Source organism: Palaemon carinicauda, chromosome 11 (assembly GCF_036898095.1).
Source record: "Palaemon carinicauda isolate YSFRI2023 chromosome 11, ASM3689809v2, whole genome shotgun sequence".
NCBI classification, from domain to species: Eukaryota; Metazoa; Arthropoda; class Malacostraca; order Decapoda; family Palaemonidae; genus Palaemon; species Palaemon carinicauda.
Window position 1 is genome coordinate 139,161,250 of NC_090735.1, and position 17,470 is coordinate 139,178,719.

The 17,470-nt window shown below is 46.6% G+C and overlaps 1 protein-coding gene and 1 long non-coding RNA gene across 2 annotated transcripts in view; both read right to left on the bottom strand.

Annotated features, from left to right (window-relative positions):
- LOC137650244 (uncharacterized) overlaps positions 1-17,470 on the bottom strand; it is a 473,662-nt gene that overhangs the window by 295,411 nt on the left and 160,781 nt on the right. The gene's annotated exons all lie outside the window — the stretch shown is intronic.
- Positions 1-17,470, bottom strand: part of LOC137650240 (uncharacterized) — a 203,130-nt gene that overhangs the window by 91,273 nt on the left and 94,387 nt on the right. The gene's annotated exons all lie outside the window — the stretch shown is intronic.

Sequence of the window (17,470 nt, forward strand, 5' to 3'; positions counted from 1 at the left end):
CGTCTGATGAGGGAACAAGGTGTGCCTCCTCATCATCCGACACCTCATCACCAGAGTGTAGCGAAGAGATCGGACAAGAATGCTGAACCGCAGAGTCAGAACGGGTAGGAACAACAACAGAGGTTTCCTCTTCCAGTAACTGTTGAGGGAAAACCTGAGGCTCAGACTGCAAAGGCTGAACAACAGACGAAGCAGAAGGAAGGCGCATGGGTGAAGGAGGTTGACTCCTAGCAAGAGAGGTTGAACCCAAGGGTTGCGCTAGCTGAGCGGAGGACGGAGGCGGAGCAGCCCGTTCCTGTTCCTGTGATATAAGCGGAGCATGATGAGGTTGAGGCTGCGCAGAACAAGGTAAAGTTCTCGCAAGCTGAGGCTCCTGAGGCGCAAGTCCAGGGTGTAGAGGAGCTTGCTTATAGGAGGGTTGAGCTCGCTGCAGCGATGGTTGAGCAGACTGACTCATAGACGGGAGAGGTTGTTGTACCTCAACCGAGAGTTGCACCACTGGTGGAGCAGCAGGGAGAGGCGGAGGATGAGTGGAATAATCCTCCTGATCCCAACGTAAAGGTTGCCTTAAAGAAGGCTGAGGTTGAACACCACTGGGAACAGCGAACTCGGAAAGTGGCTCAACATCGTACGCCTGGCAGATAGCGCTGCGACCAGGCGGAGCGAGCGCAGGCTGGGCGAGCACAGGCGGAGCGAGAACAGGCGGAGGGAGTGTAGGCGGAGGCGGAGGTGCAACACTCTCAGCCCGACACTCACGCATCAAGTCCGAAAGCTGAGCTTGCATGGACTGAAGCAGAGTCCACTTGGGATCGGCAGAAACGAAAGTAGACTGAGGTAAAGCCTTAACAGTCGAGCTCTGTTGTGGCAGAACCTTACTCCTCTTGGGCGGAGTACAGTCGACAGATGACTGAGGCGAGTCAGAGCTGAGCCAATGACTGCAACCTGGCTGAGCACTCGCGGACTGGACTCTACGTTTAAGCGGTCTCGAGACCTGAGACCAACGTTTCTTCCCCGACAGTTGATCGGCGGACGAGAAAAAGACGGGCTCAATCGTCTGCAGGTGGGAGTGACGGTCTTTGGAAGACACGCCCGCAACCACCGAGGATAGTTCTGTGCGCCTAACAAGGCCTGCCGAACCCTTATGCCCTTCGACATTGCTTCTCCCCTGGGCATGGGAGCTTGCAAGAGGTCCCGGACTGGGAGGACGACAGGCTCGCACAGAAAAATCCTCACGCACCACACTGGCACTAACACTAGCACTAGGCACTGCACCGACACTAGCACTCGTCACAGCACTGGCACTAACTCCACCCACTGCACTCTTGACCTTCAGCTCTTTAACTTCGGCCATCAGAGACTTATGGTCACTTACCACTGACTCTACTTTATCGCCTAAAGCCTGAATAGCACTCAAAACAACTGACATATCAGGCGGAGGGCACACAGTAGGTTCGGGGGTAGCCACTACAGGGGTAGGAAAAGGTAGGGGATCATGAGGTGAGGAAAACAAAGAAGAGTGAGAAGAACTCCTCCTAACTCTACCTCTCTCTAACTTAGTTGAATATTTTAAAAGACGGACAAATTCCAATTCGGAAAGTCCGGCGCATTCCTCACATCGATTTTCTAACTGACAGGGCCTGTCCCTACAGTCAGAACAAGCGGTGTGAGGATCTACCGAGGCCTTCGGAATACGTCTATTGCAAGACCTACATCGTCTATGGGAGGGAGCTTGCGAAATGTCAGACATCTTGTAAACCAAAGAGTAAGCCAAAGGGGGTTCCAAAAACAAGCAAAAATCGTTAACGTTATATCAGAACTATATAAAAGCTATCTAGCTAATATAAGAAGGATTCCAGTAATGCGACAGCCGTTAATCTGAGAGAATACTTCACCAAATATCCGTGAATAAACTCGAAGACCATAAGCGTATCCCAGAACGTCTTGCCGGAAGCACGACAGAGGAATAATTGAGGAGGTGTCAACAAGAAGTACTTGAGTACCTGGCCACAGGTGGCGCTGGTAAGTACACCCCCTTCTAGTATTGTGATAGCTGGCGTATCCCTCCATAGAATTCTGTCGGGCAACGGAGTTGACAGCTACATGATTATCGGGTAAGTTTAATATTGAAAAACTTGAACTTCCTCATTCCTGTTTTCCTGAGGCTAAACTAACTAGTTTAGCTTTTCGATCTCGTGAGATTAAAGCTCTGTTGTTGGACCTTGATGCTTATGGAGGTGTAGACCCAAATGGTATTTTTCCTTTGTTTTTTATAAAGACAGCAGATTTCTTAGCTCCAAAGTTATCTGTTATTTTGCGCAAGTTAGCAAGAAGAGGAGCTTTTAGCACTAGTTGGAGAATTGGTAATGTTACTCCTCTATGTAAATGGGTTTGTGGTAGCTCAAGTCCCACTGATTACTGCCCAATTTCCATAACTCCCATATTATCTAAAGTTTTTGAACGTCTTCTGGCAAAACGTCTTAATAGGTTTGCTGAAGGTAATCATCTACTCCCTAGTTTGCAATTTGGTTTTCGTAAAGGCCTTGGAGCATGTGATGTCCTTCTTACAATCTCCAATGCTGTACAGAAATCCCTTGATTGTGGTCGGGAAGTTCGTATGATTGGCCTTGATTTTAGTGCTGCCTTTGACCGTGTTAATCATGAGGCCCTTGTTTTCAAACTGAAACAGTTGGGAGTGGGTGGGTCATTTCTTAGCATTATTATGGATTTTTGATGTAATAGATCTCAAAGAGTTGTTGTTGATGGGCACCATAGTGATTATAGGAATGTGATATCCGGTGTTCCACAGGGTAGTGTTCTTGGCCCATTGCTTTTCATACTATATACACATGACATGTGGTTTGGCCTAGAAAACAAGCTTGTTGCATATGCAGATGATGCTACTCTCTTTGCATCAATTCCATCCCCTGAATGTAGATCTAGGGTTGGTGAATCCCTTAATAGAGATTTAGCTAGAATTAGTGCATGGTGCAAATTATGGGGTATGAAGTTGAATCCTAACAAAACTCAAAGTATGATTGTAAGTAGGTCAAGGACGGTGGTTCCTCAACATCCGGATCTCAGTATTGATAATGTTTCTTTAAATATGTATGACTCTTTCAAAATTTTAGGTGTGATTCTCGACGGTAAATTTACTTTTGAGAAACATATAAGGTCTGTGTCTTCTTCAATTTCACAAAAAATAGGGTTATTGAGAAAGTCTTTCAAGATTTTCGGCGATCAATCTATTCTGAAGAAGTGTTTTAATTCTTTCATTCTACCCTGTTTTGAGTATTGTTCTCCTGTCTGGTCTTCAGCTGCTGATTCTCATCTTAATTTGTTGGACAGAAACTTACGGTCTATTAAATTTCTTATTCCTGATCTAGATATTAATCTCTGGCACCGTCGTTCAATTAGTTCATTATGTATGTTGCATAAGATTTTTCACAACTCTGACCATCCTTTACATTCAGATCTCCCTGGACAATTCTATCCTGTTCGTAATACTAGGCAGGCAGTTAATTCTAATAGCCAGGCCTTCTCCATCACGAGGCTCAATACTACGCAGTACTCTAGAAGTTTTATTCCAGCTGTGACCAAGTTGTGGAATGATCTTCCTAATCGGGTGGTTGAATCAGTAGAACTTCAAAAGTTCAAAGTTGGAGCAAATGCTTTTTTGTTGACCAGGCGGACATAGTCTTTTTATAGTTTATTTATGATATATTTGTTTTTGATGTTGTTGATAGTTTATTATATGACATGTCTGTTTTGACGTTTCTTATTTTAGAATGATTTATTGTTAATTTGTTCTCTTCATTTATTTATTTCCTTTCCTCACTGGGCTATTTTTCCCTGTTGGAGCCCCTGGGCTTATAGCATCTTGCTTTTCCAACTAGGGTTGTAGCTTGGATAGTAATATGATATTTTGATTATAAAATAAATTTTTGAATATACTTACCCGGTGAATATATAGCTGCAACTCTGTTGCTCGACAGACAACTCTACGGAAAAACTCGCCAGCGATCGCTACACAGGTTGCGGGTGTGCCCAACAGCGCCATCTGTCGACCAGATACCCAGCTCTCATGTAAACAAAGACTCAATTTTCTCCTCGTCCCACTACGTCTCTATTGGGGAGGAAGGGAGGGTCATTTAATTTATATTCACCGGGTAAGTATATTCAAAAATTTATTTTATAATCAAAATATCATTTTTAAACATTTAACTTAGCCGGTGAATATATAGCTGATTCACACCCAGGATGGTGGGTAGAGACCAGTAATATATGTTTACACTTTTATGAGCTAAGAGTTTTTTATTTCATTTTAGAAGTTATCAAAATAACAAAAACAAAATAAATAGGTACCTGGTAAGGAAGTCGACTTGAACAATTACTCTGCCTTTTAAGTACGTCTTCCTTACAGAGCCTCGCGATCCTCTTAGGATGCTGATCGACCCCTAGGAGCTGAAGTATCAAGGGTTGCAACCCATACAACAGGACCTCATCAAACCCCTAATCTAGGCGCTCTCAAGAAATGACTTTGACCACCCGCCAACTCAACCAGGATGCGAAAGGCTTCTTAGCCTTCCGGACAACCCAAAAAACAACAATAAAAACATTTCAAGAGAAAAATTAAAAGGGTATGGAATTAGGGAATTGTAGTGGTTGAGCCCTCACCCACTACTGCACTCGCTGCTACGAATGGTCCCAGTGTGTAGCAGTCCTCGTAAAGAGACTGGACATCCTTTAGATAAAAAGACGCAAACACTGACTTGCTTCTCCAATAGGTTGCGTCCATTATACTTCGCAGAGATCTATTTTGCTTAAAGGCCACGGAAGTTGCGACAGCTCTAACTTCGTGTGTCCTCACCTTAAGCAATGTTTGGTCTTCCTCACTCAGATGTGAATGAGCTTCTCGTATTAACAGTCTGATAAAGTAGGATAAAGAATTCTTTGACATAGGCAAAGATGGTTTCTTAACTGAACACCATAAAGCTTCAGATTGGCCTCGTAAAGGTTTAGTGCGCTTTAAATAGAACTTAAGAGCTCTCACAGGGCATAAGACTCTTTCTAGTTCATTGCCTACAATCTTCGATAAGCTGGGAATATCGAATGATTTAGGCCAAGGTCGAGAAGGCAGCTCATTTTTGGCTAGAAAACCAAGTTGTAGCGAACATGTGGCTTTTTCTGACGAAAATCCGATGTTCTTGCTGAAGACATGAATCTCACTGACTCTTTTAGCTGAGGCTAAGCATACCAGGAAAAGTGTCTTTAAAGTGAGATCTTTCAGGGAGGCTGATTGTAGCGGCTCAAACCTGTCTGACATGAGGAATCTTAGTACCACATCTAAATTCCAACCAGGTGTAACCAAACGACGCTCCTTAGTGGTCTCAAAAGACTTAAGGAGGTCCTGAAGATCTTTATTGTTGGAAAGATCTAAGCCTCTATGCCGGAAGACCGATGCCAACATGCTTCTGTAGCCCTTGATAGTGGGAGCTGAAAGGGATCGTCCTTTTCTCAGGTATAAGAGAAAGTCAGCTATTTGAGCTACAGAGGTACTGGTCGAGGATACAGAGACTGACTTGCACCAGTCTCGGAAGACTTCCCACTTCGATTGGTAGACTCTAAGGGTGGATGCTCTCCTTGCTCTAGCAATCGCACCGGCTGCCTCCTTCGAAAAGCCTCTAGCTCTCGAGAGTCTTTCGATAGTCTGAAGGCAGTCAGACGAAGAGCGAGGAGGCTTTGGTGTACCTTCTTTACGTGTGGCTGACGTAGAAGGTCCACCCTTACAGGAAGACTTCTGGGAACGAACTAGCCATCGAAGTACCTCGGTGAACCATTCTCTCGCGGGCCAGAGGGGAGCAACTAGCGTTAACCTTGTCTCTTTGTGAGAGGCGAACTTCTGCAGTACCTTGTTGACAATCTTGAACGGTGGGAATGCGTAGAGATCTAGATGTGACCAATCTAGGAGAAAGGCATCTATATGTATTGCTGCTGGGTCCGGGACTGGTGAGCAATAGATTGGGAGCCTCTTGGTCAGCGAGGTTGCAAAGAGATCTATGGTTGGTTGGCCCCAAGTGGCCCAAAGTCTCTTGCATACATCCTTGTGGAGGGTCCATTCTGTTGGAATTACTTGCCCTTTCCGACTGAGACAATCTGCCATGACATTCAAGTTGCCTTGGATGAACCTCGTTACTAGTGATATGTCTTGACCTTTTGACCAGATGAGCAGGTCCCTTGCGATCTCGTACAACGTCAGTGAGTGGGTCCCTCCTTGCTTGGAGATGTACGCCAAGGCAGTGGTGTTGTCCGAGTTCACTTCCACCACTTTGCCTCGAAGGAGAGACCTGAAGCTTTTCAAGGCCAGATGTACTGCCAGCAGCTCCTTGCAGTTGATATGCATGATCCTCTGACTCGAGTTCCATAGTCCTGAACATTCCCGACCGTCTAATGTCGCGCCCCAGCCCACGTCCGATGCGTCCGAGAAGAGAACGTGGTTGGGAGTCTGAACAGCCAGGGGAAGACCCTCTCTTAGGTTGATACTGTCCTTCCACCAAGTCAGACAAGACTTCATCTTTTCGGAAACCGGGATCGAGACCGCTTCTAGCGTCTTGTCCTTTTTCCAGTGAAAAGCTAGATGGTATTGAAGCGGACGGAGGTGTAGTCTTCCTAATGACACAAATTGTTCCAGGGATGATAGCGTCCCTACCAGACTCATCCACAGCCTGACTGAGCAGCGTTCCTTCTTCAGCATGTTCTGGATGCATAACAGGGCTTGACTTATTCTGGGGGCCGACGGAAAAGCCCGAAAAGCTAGACTGTGAATCTCCATCCCTAAATACACAATAGTTTGGGATGGGACCAGCTGCGACTTTTCCATATTGACAAGGAGACCCAATTCCTTGGTCAGATCTAGAGTCCACTTTAGATCCTTCAGACAGCGACGACTGGAAGAGGCTCTGAGAAGCCAGTCGTCCAAATAAAGGGAGGCTCGGATGTCCGATAAATGGAGGAATTTGGCTACATTCCTCATCAGCCTCGTAAACACGAGAGGAGCTGTGCTTAGGCCAAAGCACTGGGCCCGAAACTGGTAGACCACCTTTTCGAAAACGAATCTCAGAAAAGGTTGGGAGTCTGGGTGGATGGGGACGTGGAAGTAGGCGTCCCTTAGATCTAAAGAGACCATCCAGTCTTCCCTTCTGACCACTGCTAAGACTGACTTTGTGGTCTCCATGGAGAACGTCGTCTTTGTGACAAAGACATTCAGAGCACTGACGTCTAGCACCGGCCTCCACCCTCCTGTCTTCTTTGAAACCAAGAAGAGGCGGTTGTAGAATCCCGGAGATTGAAGGTCCGAGACTTTGACCACCGCTCCCTTCTCTAGCAAAAGAGACACTTCCCGTTTCAAGGCTCGTCTCTTTTCTTCCTCTCTGTACCTGGGAGAGAGATCGATGGGAGACGTTGCTAGCGGGGGTTTCCGTACAAAAGGGATCTTGTACCCCTCTCTGAGCAACTTCACAGATTGTGCATCTGCGCCTCTCTTCTCCCAGGCCTGCCAGAAGTTCTTGAGTCTGGCTCCCACTGCTGTCTGAAGATGCGGGCAGTCAGACTCTGCCCTTAAAGGACTTGGATCCTTTCTTCTTCCCTCGCTTCCCTTCGGCACGAGCACCTCCTCTGCTGGAGGCTCTGCCACGAAAGGGCGGAATAAAGCGAGACGCTGGAGTGTCCATCCTTGGTCTAGCTGACAAGGTAGGCAAAGGGGGAGCTTTGCGAGCTGAGGACGCAACAAGATCGTGAGTGTCCTTCTGCACTAACGAAGCGGCTATTTCCTTAATCAGGACTTCTGGAAAAAGGCACTTGGAAAGAGGAGCAAAGAGAAGCTCAGATCTCTGGCACGGTGTAACTCCAGCAGAAAGGAATGAGCAGAGAGATTCTCGCTTTTTTAGGACTCCGGACACAAATGATGCAGCAAGCTCATTAGACCCATCACGGACGGCCTTGTCCATGCAGGACATAATGAGCAAGGAAGTCTCTTTATCTGTTGAAGAGATCTTCCTGCTTAGGGCTCCTAGACACCAGTCTAAGAAGTTAAAAACTTCAAAGGCCCTAAAGATTCCTTTCAAAAGGTGGTCCAGGTCCGATGATGACCAACAAATCTTTGAGCATCTCATGGCAAGGCGGTGGGGAGAGTCTACAAGACTTGAGAAGTCGCCCTGGGCAGAGGCAGGAACTCCCAAGCCGAGAACTTCTCCCGTGGCATACCAGACGCTCGATCTAGAAGAGAGTCTAGCAGGGGGAAAAGCAAATGCTGTCTTCCCTAAACTCTTCTTGGACTGCAACCAGTCTCCTATCACCCGCAAAGCTCTCTTGGACGAGCGTGCGAGGACGAGTCTAGTAAAGGCAGGAGTGGTAGAAGGCATGCCTAAAACAAACTCTGAAGGCGGAGAACGAGGAGCCACAGAAACAAACTGGTCAGGAAACAGCTCTTTGAAAATGGCCAAAACTTTTCTAAAGTCCAAAGAGGGTTGAGTAGACTTAGGCTCGTCCAATTCTGATTGTGGTTCATCTATATGTGCAGCAACATCATCATCAGAAAGTTCCTCATCCGACAACTGATGAGGAAACGGCAACGGAGTGGGTAACGGCTGGTTCGCTGAGTCCGGTCGCACTGGTGCATGCGTGACTGAGCCGGACGCAACGTCATGGACCTGCTGCCCAGTCTGTGAGCTGGCAACAACCATGGTAGCGCGGGGACGCACAGCGTCTACCCCAGACTGTCTAGACTGATTGGGTTGCGCAGTGGAAACCACACTGGGTTGCGGAGGTTGACGCACCGCGTCAAAACAAGGCAACTCTGACGGTTGTTGAACATCCAGAACGTCAAAGGCAACCTCCGTGCGTCGCTTAACGTCAACATGCGGCTGGCAGATCACACTGGAACGCATGGGTGGAGGAACTCTCTCAACTGGTGTGCGTGAGAAGGTTACCTCAGCGTCCACAGGACGCACAACCGATCGCTTGGAGGGTTGTAGGCTAGGTACTGCACTAGCTGGTAAGGCAGCAACCTTCTCCGCATGAAAGTCCTGCATCAGAGACGTAAGTTTAGACTGCATGTCTTGCAGTAGAGACCACTTAGGGTCTACGGGAGCAGGTGTGGCGACAGACGGTGTTAGTGTCTGAAGCGGTACCGCTTTGCCTCTCTTAGGCGGTGAGCAGTCATCGGATGACGGCAACGAGTCCGAACTGACCCAGTGGCTACAACCGGGCCGTTGGACTTGTGCTGAAGGGACCGACTTACGTTTTAACGGTCGCGAGACCTTGGTCCAAAGTTTCTTGCGAGAAACACCTTCAGACGACGAGGTATAAATGGGCTCTCTCGTCTTAGGTAGGTAGGAGCGATCTTGGGGAGATACGCCCGATACCACGGAGGGAACGTCTGTTCGCTGATTAAAGCCTCTCGAACCCATGCGTCGTACGACATTGCTTCTCCCCTGGACTTGGGAGCTTGCAAGAGGTCCCAGACTAGGAGGACGACAGGCACGAACAGACGAACCCTCAAGCGCAACACTGTCCACAACACTATCACTTGGCACTTTAGCACTTCCCACTGCACTTTGGCACTTAAGCTCCTTAACATCCGCCATGAGCTGATTACGGTCACTAGCAAGGGACTCAACTCTCACCCAGAGCCTGGATGGCACGCATCATGTCAGCCATCGATGGTTCCTGAGTGCCAGGAGGGGGGTTAGGAGCAACCACTACAGGGGAAGGAATAGGTTGTGGGGCATGAGGAGAGGATATATCAATAGAACGAGAAGAACTTCTCCTAACTCTACCTCTCTCTAGCCTACGTGTGTACTTTTGAAATTCGATAAAATCGAATTCCGAAAGGCCAACGCATTCTTCACACCGATCTTCCAATTGACAGGTTTTATCCCGACAATTGGAACAAACAGTGTGAGGGTCGATAGAAGCCTTCGAAAGACGCCTAGAACAGTCCCTAGCATTGCATTTCCTAAATTTGGGAACTTGTGAAGGGTCAGCCATTTTGAATTGGTCAAGGGAAATTCCAAAAAACGATCAAAAAGTCATCAACAAAGAATCCGATATCAAAAAGAGTTCAAGGATTTGTGTGAAGAAAAACCCTGCACAGCGAAAGCTCAAAACTAGAATATAGTACTTCACCAATTAGATGTGAAAAACTCCAGTTTAGCAACAGCGAGTAAAGTACGTCTTGTCGACACCTCGACAGAGAGAAAATTGAGTCTTTGTTTACATGAGAGCTGGGTATCTGGTCGACAGATGGCGCTGTTGGGCACACCCGCAACCTGTGTAGCGATCGCTGGCGAGTTTTTCCGTAGAGTTGTCTGTCGAGCAACAGAGTTGCAGCTATATATTCACCGGCTAAGTTAAATATTTAAAAAATAATAATAATAATAATAATAGTTGTAGCAAAAGAGTAGGGGAATAGAGTAGGGAGCTAGTGTGGGTTATAGAGCTAATAAAACCGGGGGTAAAAAGTAAATATCAAGAAAGGTTGAAAATGGCATATGATGAAGTGAAAGTAAGAGAAACTGGTAATTTAGAGGAGGAGTGGAAGTTAGTAAAAAAAAATTTTTGTTGGGATTGCAAGTGATGTGTGTGGCAAGAAGTTTGTTGGAGGCAGCATGGGGAAGGGCAGTGAATGGTAGAGTGAAGGTAAAAGTAGAAGAGGAAAAGAAGGCATTTGAAGAATGGCTGCAGAGTAATAGTGTAGAGAACTATGAAAGATATAGAGAGAAAAATGTGGAAGTAAAGTGCAAGGAAAGTGAGGCAAAGAGGGCAGCTGACCTGAGGTGGGGTCAGGGATTGGGTCATTCATATGAAGAGAATAAGAAGTTTTTGAAAGAAGTGAATTCAGTGAGGAAGGCTGGTTCAAGAATTGAAGAGACAGTGAAAGATGGAAATGAAAGGTTGTTAAAAGGAGAGGAAGAAAAGAAAAGGTGGGTGGAATATTTTGAAAGTTTACTGAATGTTGAGGATAATAGGGAAGCAGATATAATTGCTGTTGCAGGTGATGAGGTGCTGGTGATGGGAGATGAGAATGAGAGAGAGATTACAAGAGAGGAATGAGGAGAGCACTAGATGAAACGAGAGTAGGAAAAGCATCTGGTATGGATGGTGTGAGAGCAGAGATGTTGAAGGAAGGGGGTGTGACTGTACTTGAATGGTTAGCGAGATTGTTTAATATGTGTTTTGTGTTGTCAATGGTACCAGTAGATTGGGTTTGTGCGTGTATTGTACCACTATATAAGGGTAAGGGAGATGTGCATAAGTGTTGTAATTCAAGGGGTATTAGTTTGTTGAGTGTAGTTGGAAAAGTGTATGGTAGAGTACTGATTAATAGGAATGAGGATAAAACAGAAAATGCAATCTTAGAAGTACAGGGTGGTTTTAGAAGAGGTAGGGGTTTTATGAATCGGATTCTTTCAGTTAGGCAGATATGCGAGAAATATTTAGAAAAAGGTAAGCAGGTGTATGTTGCGTTTATGGATCTGGAAAATGCGTATGATAGAGTTGATAGGGAAGCAATGTGGAATATGATGAGGTTATATGTAGTTGGTGGAAGGTTGTTGCAAGCAGTGAAAAGTTCCTACAAAGGTAGTAAAGCTTACTAGGATAGGAAATGAAGTGAGCGATTGGTTTCCGGTGAGAGTAGGACTGAGATAGGGATGTGTGATGTCGCCGTGGTTGTTTAACTTCCATGTTTATGGAGTGGTGAGAGAGGTGAATGCTCGAGTGCTTGGATGAGGATTGAAACTGGTAGACGAGAATGACCATGAATGGGAGGTAAATCAGTTGTTGTTTGCGGATGATATTGTACTGGTTGCAGACGCGGAAGAGAAGTTTGGCCGATTAGTGACAGAATTTGGAAGGGTGTGTGAGAGAAGGAAGTTGAGAGTTAACGTGGGTAAGAGTAAGGTTATGAGATGTACAAAAAGGGAAGGTGGTGCGAGGTTGAATGCCATGTTGAATGGAGAGTTACTTGAGGAGGTGGATCAGTTTAAGTACTTGGGGTCTGTTGTTGCAGCAAATGGTGGAGTGGAAGCAGATGTACGTCAGAGAGTGAATGAAGGATGCAAAGTGTTGGGGGCAGTTAAGGGAGTAGTAAAAAATAGAGGGTTGGGCATGAATGTAAAGAGAGTTCTGTATGAGAAAGTGATTGTACCAACTGTGATGTATGGATCGGAGTTGTGGGGAATGAAAGTGACGGAGAGACAGAAATTGAATGTGTTTGAGATGAAGTGTCTAAGGAGTATGGCTGGTGTATCTCAAGTAGATAGGGTTAGGAACAAAGTAGTGAGGGTGAGAACAGGTGTAAGAAATGAGTTAGCAGCTAGAGTTGATATGAATGTGTTGAGGTGGTTTGGCCATGTTGAGAGAATGGAAAATGGTTGTCTGCTAAAGAAGGTGATGAATGCAAGAGTTAATGGGAGAAGTACAAGAGGAAGGTCAAGGTTTGGGTGGATGGATGGAGTGAAGGAAGCTCTGGGTGATATGAGGATAGATGTGAGAGAGGCAAGAGAGCGTGCTAGAAATAGGAATGAATGGCGAGCGATTGTTATGCAGTTCCGGTAGGCCGTGCTGTTCGATGCCTTGGATGACCGCGGAGGTAGCAGCAGTAGGGGATTCAGCGTTATGAAGCTTCATCTGTGGTGGATAACAGGGGAGGGTGGGCTGTGGCACCCTAACAGTACCAGCCAAACTCGGTTGAGTCCCTTGTCAGGCTGGGAGGACGTAGAGAGGAGAGGTACCCTTTTTTGTTTCATTTGTTTGCTGTCGGCTACCCCCAAAATTGGGGGAAGTGCCTTGGTATATGTATGTGTGTACCAAAGGTATTCAATATAAATGTAAGATATACAACTCATCCTGCAAAAAATAACGTTGGTTAAGGGTCAAGGGCCCAGATCTAAGAACTCATTGTATATTTCTGGGCTCGAACCTGTGCCGCCCAGTGAATAAGCTCCATTTAAGCACTTATTCTTAGGTAATTTACTGCTAAATATACCAGAAAAAAAATGTAAAGGAGTGCTAGGTTAACTAGCTCGCTCACCTAATGGTGTCGGTATAAAATTGGGCGTATAATCCAGAGGTCCCGCACTATTTAGATTAATCCACGACAGAGAACCCCAATAGAGGAGAGCCGTTCAACCTCACTCGGTACTACTACAATGCATCCGCTCAGAACCCAACTCCGTTTAGCACGACTTGTGCAGTAACCCGCATTTTTCTTGTGCTCTCGATTTTTGGATATTTTCTAGTGAATTATGGCTTCTTCGTCGGTTTCCCAGGAGACACCGTCTAAGTTAAGTACCAAGCTGGGTTTTACTGTGTTTTGAGCAATCTAGATCGTTTAATATTTATATTATAGGAGTTATTCTCTTCGTTCATACCGATCTTGCTTGATTTCACTACAGTTGGTACTCCTGTTTTTGAGAGCTTTTAATTTTCACTTGCGGTGTTACTATGTGTATTATTTTTATTATCAAATATTATTTGTTATTGTGAATATTCATTATTTAGCGTTTAGAATCCTCGTGGTTCAATTTTTGGGCCGATATCATTTACGTATCGCTATGGCTGCCGACCGTGCTAAGGCGGCAATGTTATTTTAGCCATCAGGTGTGTCTTTTGTGATTTAATTATTTATGTTGCATGCCTTGCCCAAAAATTTTCAATGTGTTTATTCATATATTTAACGCTAGTATTATTATTATAATGAATATTTGTGCCATTACTCCGTTTGATCTGTCTGTTGGGGATCGTCAGTTGGTAGCCCTGCTGCCTCGTATCACGTGATCCTCCCCCACGCTCCCCCTCTAGCTAGGTGGGAGGCTAGGCTTCTCCCCCCCTCCACTAAGGGACCGTTGCCTTCCCTCCTTTTAGAGGGGGTAGTTAAGTGTTTATGGACTTTGTCCTCCGGGTGGCCCGGCGGTTTAGTCTCTGTCTAGTCTGGTTGGCCACCGGTCAACAGAGTTGGATCCCGGTGCCCCCATTTTATATTCACTTTTCATTCTGGCTTATGTTATACGAAACCCTCCGGGTTCGATTGGCAGTTCTTAGTTACAGTTCCGCCCCCCTATTATTTTATAACATTTCCTATGATGATTATATATGACAGATCACTACCCCGGAGTCTCTAAAAAGGAATTGGTATTGAATATACCTTTATTTCCCGGCCCGGGGTCTACCCCACCCCGGGAAATCAGACACTATGTGTCTTAATTCCTTGTTATTGCATCCTTTTTTATGCTCCCGGCTTGACCGGAATGGATGGCTATACTTTAGTTTCAAGTTAGACTTATGTTTAGGCCCGGGACCCCCGGTCCCGCCCCTATGTAAGAATATTACAGTTAAGCTCTAACCTTGCGTTAGACCTATGTTAGGCCCGGGTCCTCCGGACCCGCCCCTAAAAAAAAAAAAAAAAAAAAAAAAAAAAAAAAAAAAAAAAAAAAAAAAAAAAAAAAAAAAATTATTTTTTATTTTTTATTTACAGTCTAATCTTGTGTTAGACCTATGTTAGGCCCGGGTCCTCCGGACCCGCCCCTACTTAACAGAATAGTACAGTTAAGCTCTTTTCTTGTGTTAGACCTATGTTAGGCCATTTAAAGAATAGTACAGTTAAGCTCTAATCTTGTGTTAGACCTATGTTAGGCCCGGGTCCTCCAGACCCGCCCCTAATTAAGAGAATTACAGTTTCTCATATACTATTCTTTTTACAGATGGTGCATTGTCTGACGCCGGCCTGTGCAGCTGTTCTGCACCAGCCTTGTGGCCACTCCGTCTGCCGATCTCACGCCCCTTGTGGGGTTCAACTGGAAGACGTTGTGGTATGGCACCCGGATAACTGTGTGATTTGCTTCGACCTCATCACTACCCTTGGATCTGACTCGGTGAGTCCCGTCGGCTATATTGCCTTCTTATTTTATTTACTATTAGTAAGATATCTATGGTCTTGAAGGACCATTGGGAGTCTCCCTTTTATAATTCCCCCTATTATTTCAGGCATCCCCGGAGCAAAAGTCTGCGGCTCGGGCCACACTGAAGGTGTGGATTGGTGGGTTTGCCCGGAATGTAAAGTCTAAGCGGCCGTACGTCCTATCTGAGGACTACTGCACCATGGTTTACCCCAACGCCAAGTCTTCAGCTGCTGTGGCTAGGCATGTGGCAGCTCCCATCATTGCCCACATTGATGCCACTATAACGGGTCTCATCGACCCAGAGCAAGATCCATCGGACGCCCCCGGAGGTCTGGAGGACAATGTTGCCTCCATGAACCTGGACGTCGAACCGATGTTGCTAGACGAGCCGGATACAGGTAGGGTGGTAAGTGAGGCAGGTGTGTCCGGCGCTGAGATTCCTATCCTCAGCCCCGCTCTTTCTTCTTCTTCTGATCGCTCTTCCTTTCTTGGATTTTCTGGGGACCGTGATTCGTCTCAACGTTCATACCCGGTTCCCCCTAAGGATAAGTCTACTTCAAGGACCTTACCCAAAGCTCGCAAGCCTCATAAGACTTCTCATGGCTCTAAACATGGTACGAACCCGTCTTCAAAGACCTCTGGTTCCTCCTCTAAGTCTCACGACCCGGGAGTTCCTTCCGCCCCTCCTGCTGCTAGCCCGGGCCTTTCCGAATCAGCTATGCTCCGCATCGTGTCGGAGATGCAGGAAAAGTTGGTTTCGGAGATGCAGTCGAGGATGGACACGATGTTCTCTAACTTCGGTCAGAGAATTGGGGCTTTAGAGCAAGGAGCTCCGGAGAGAGTCCAAAGCTCTCTCATACCGGATGCCTCTAAGCTCCCGCCGTTTGCCAAGAACAACCCCTGGCGGATGGCTCTTCATTCCCCGTTCTCAGACGGAATGTTGACTCTGGAGGGCCTTGGCACTCGTCCTCTAGAGGACTTTGAATTCTTTCCTCCGGGTCTGGCATTTCCATTTCATGGTTATGCCAGACTTACCGAGGAAGCTTTAGTCCGTTTAGACAAGGTCCCCAAAGAGACGGTCATCTTCCCGAAGGAGCAAGCCCAATCTGTTTGGGCCAGATTTTTGAATGACATCGGCTGCACTAACACCATGCTGACGCCTCATAAAAGCTCCTTTACGATGTTCCTAATGGACAAGACCACCTTGACTCCATGCGTCAATAAGGTGGCAGAGCTTGCCTTTCAATATGCTCTGGAGGAGAAGCCCTTGCCTCCCATCCGAGAGGTGGATCCAATCTCCCTCCTTCTTCCCTCAGGTATTGAGTGTTGGGACAACGTCCATACCACCTTTACCTCCGGCAAGCTTGCAGCAGACTGTGCCTCAGTCTTGTTTAGTGAGAAGCTTCCCCGTCTCCCGGAATCTCTCATTAAACAGGAATATGATTCCCGCCTACGTGTGGGCCGTACTCTAAACCTGGCCACATCCACGGAGTCGATAGCCTTGACTTACGATACGGAGAGTATTTTTAAGTCTCTCAACAAGGCTACGTTACAGTCGTTATATTATGATTTGTATGACTTTGCTACTGCTAAACGCAGATGTCGCAAGCATGTTCTAGCTGAGGCGACGATTAGGCATGAACCTAATAAACTCATCCGGTCCTCCTGTTGGGGTTCAAATCTCTTCCCCGAGGATCTCGTAGAGGAAGTCTTGGCGGAGGCCACTAGGGTTAATCAGAGCCTTAAAGCCCGTTGGGGTTTGACCCCTAAACGCAAGTATGACCCCGCAAATTATCAAGCCCGGGGTAGGAAGAAGCTTAGACCATATACCTCCACCCAGTTCAGGCAACAACAGAGTGCTTCATCCAACTTCCGGCTGCCTCTTCCTCCATCTTCTGTTGCCCCTGCGCAGCCCTCCACCTCTCGGGCTCCTTCGGATGACTATGTCACCGTTCTGCTACCTAAGAGCCAGCTTTCTGGTGCCTCCGCCACTTCCCCTGCCTTTAACCAGTCCTACGAGGCTCATAGCTCTTCCCAGAGTTATGGTAGAGGTAGAGGCTACCACCGTGGCTCTAACCAGAACAAAGGCAGGGGAAGAGCCTTTCGCAGAGGAAAGAACTTCCGAGGCGGACGTGGAGGCAACTCCTCAAACCAATACTGAGGTGCAGCAGGTAGGGGGGAGGCTCTATGCCTTCCGCAACAAATGGAGGTTCAGTCCCTGGGCGTTCAGTATCATCTCCAAGGGACTAGGGTGGAGTTGGATTCAAGGACCTCCTCCTCCGAACAAATTTCGTCAACATTCCACCCCAGACCTGGTCGAATTTGTCCAGGATCTTTTACAAAAGAATGCCATACAAGAAACGAAACATCTGAAGTTTCAAGGTCGGCTGTTCAGTGTCCCGAAGAAGGATTCAGACAAGAGAAGAGTGATTCTAGATCTATCCCTTCTCAACTTGTCCATTCAATGCGACAAGTTTCGAATGCTTACCGTCTCGCAGGTGCGGACCTTACTT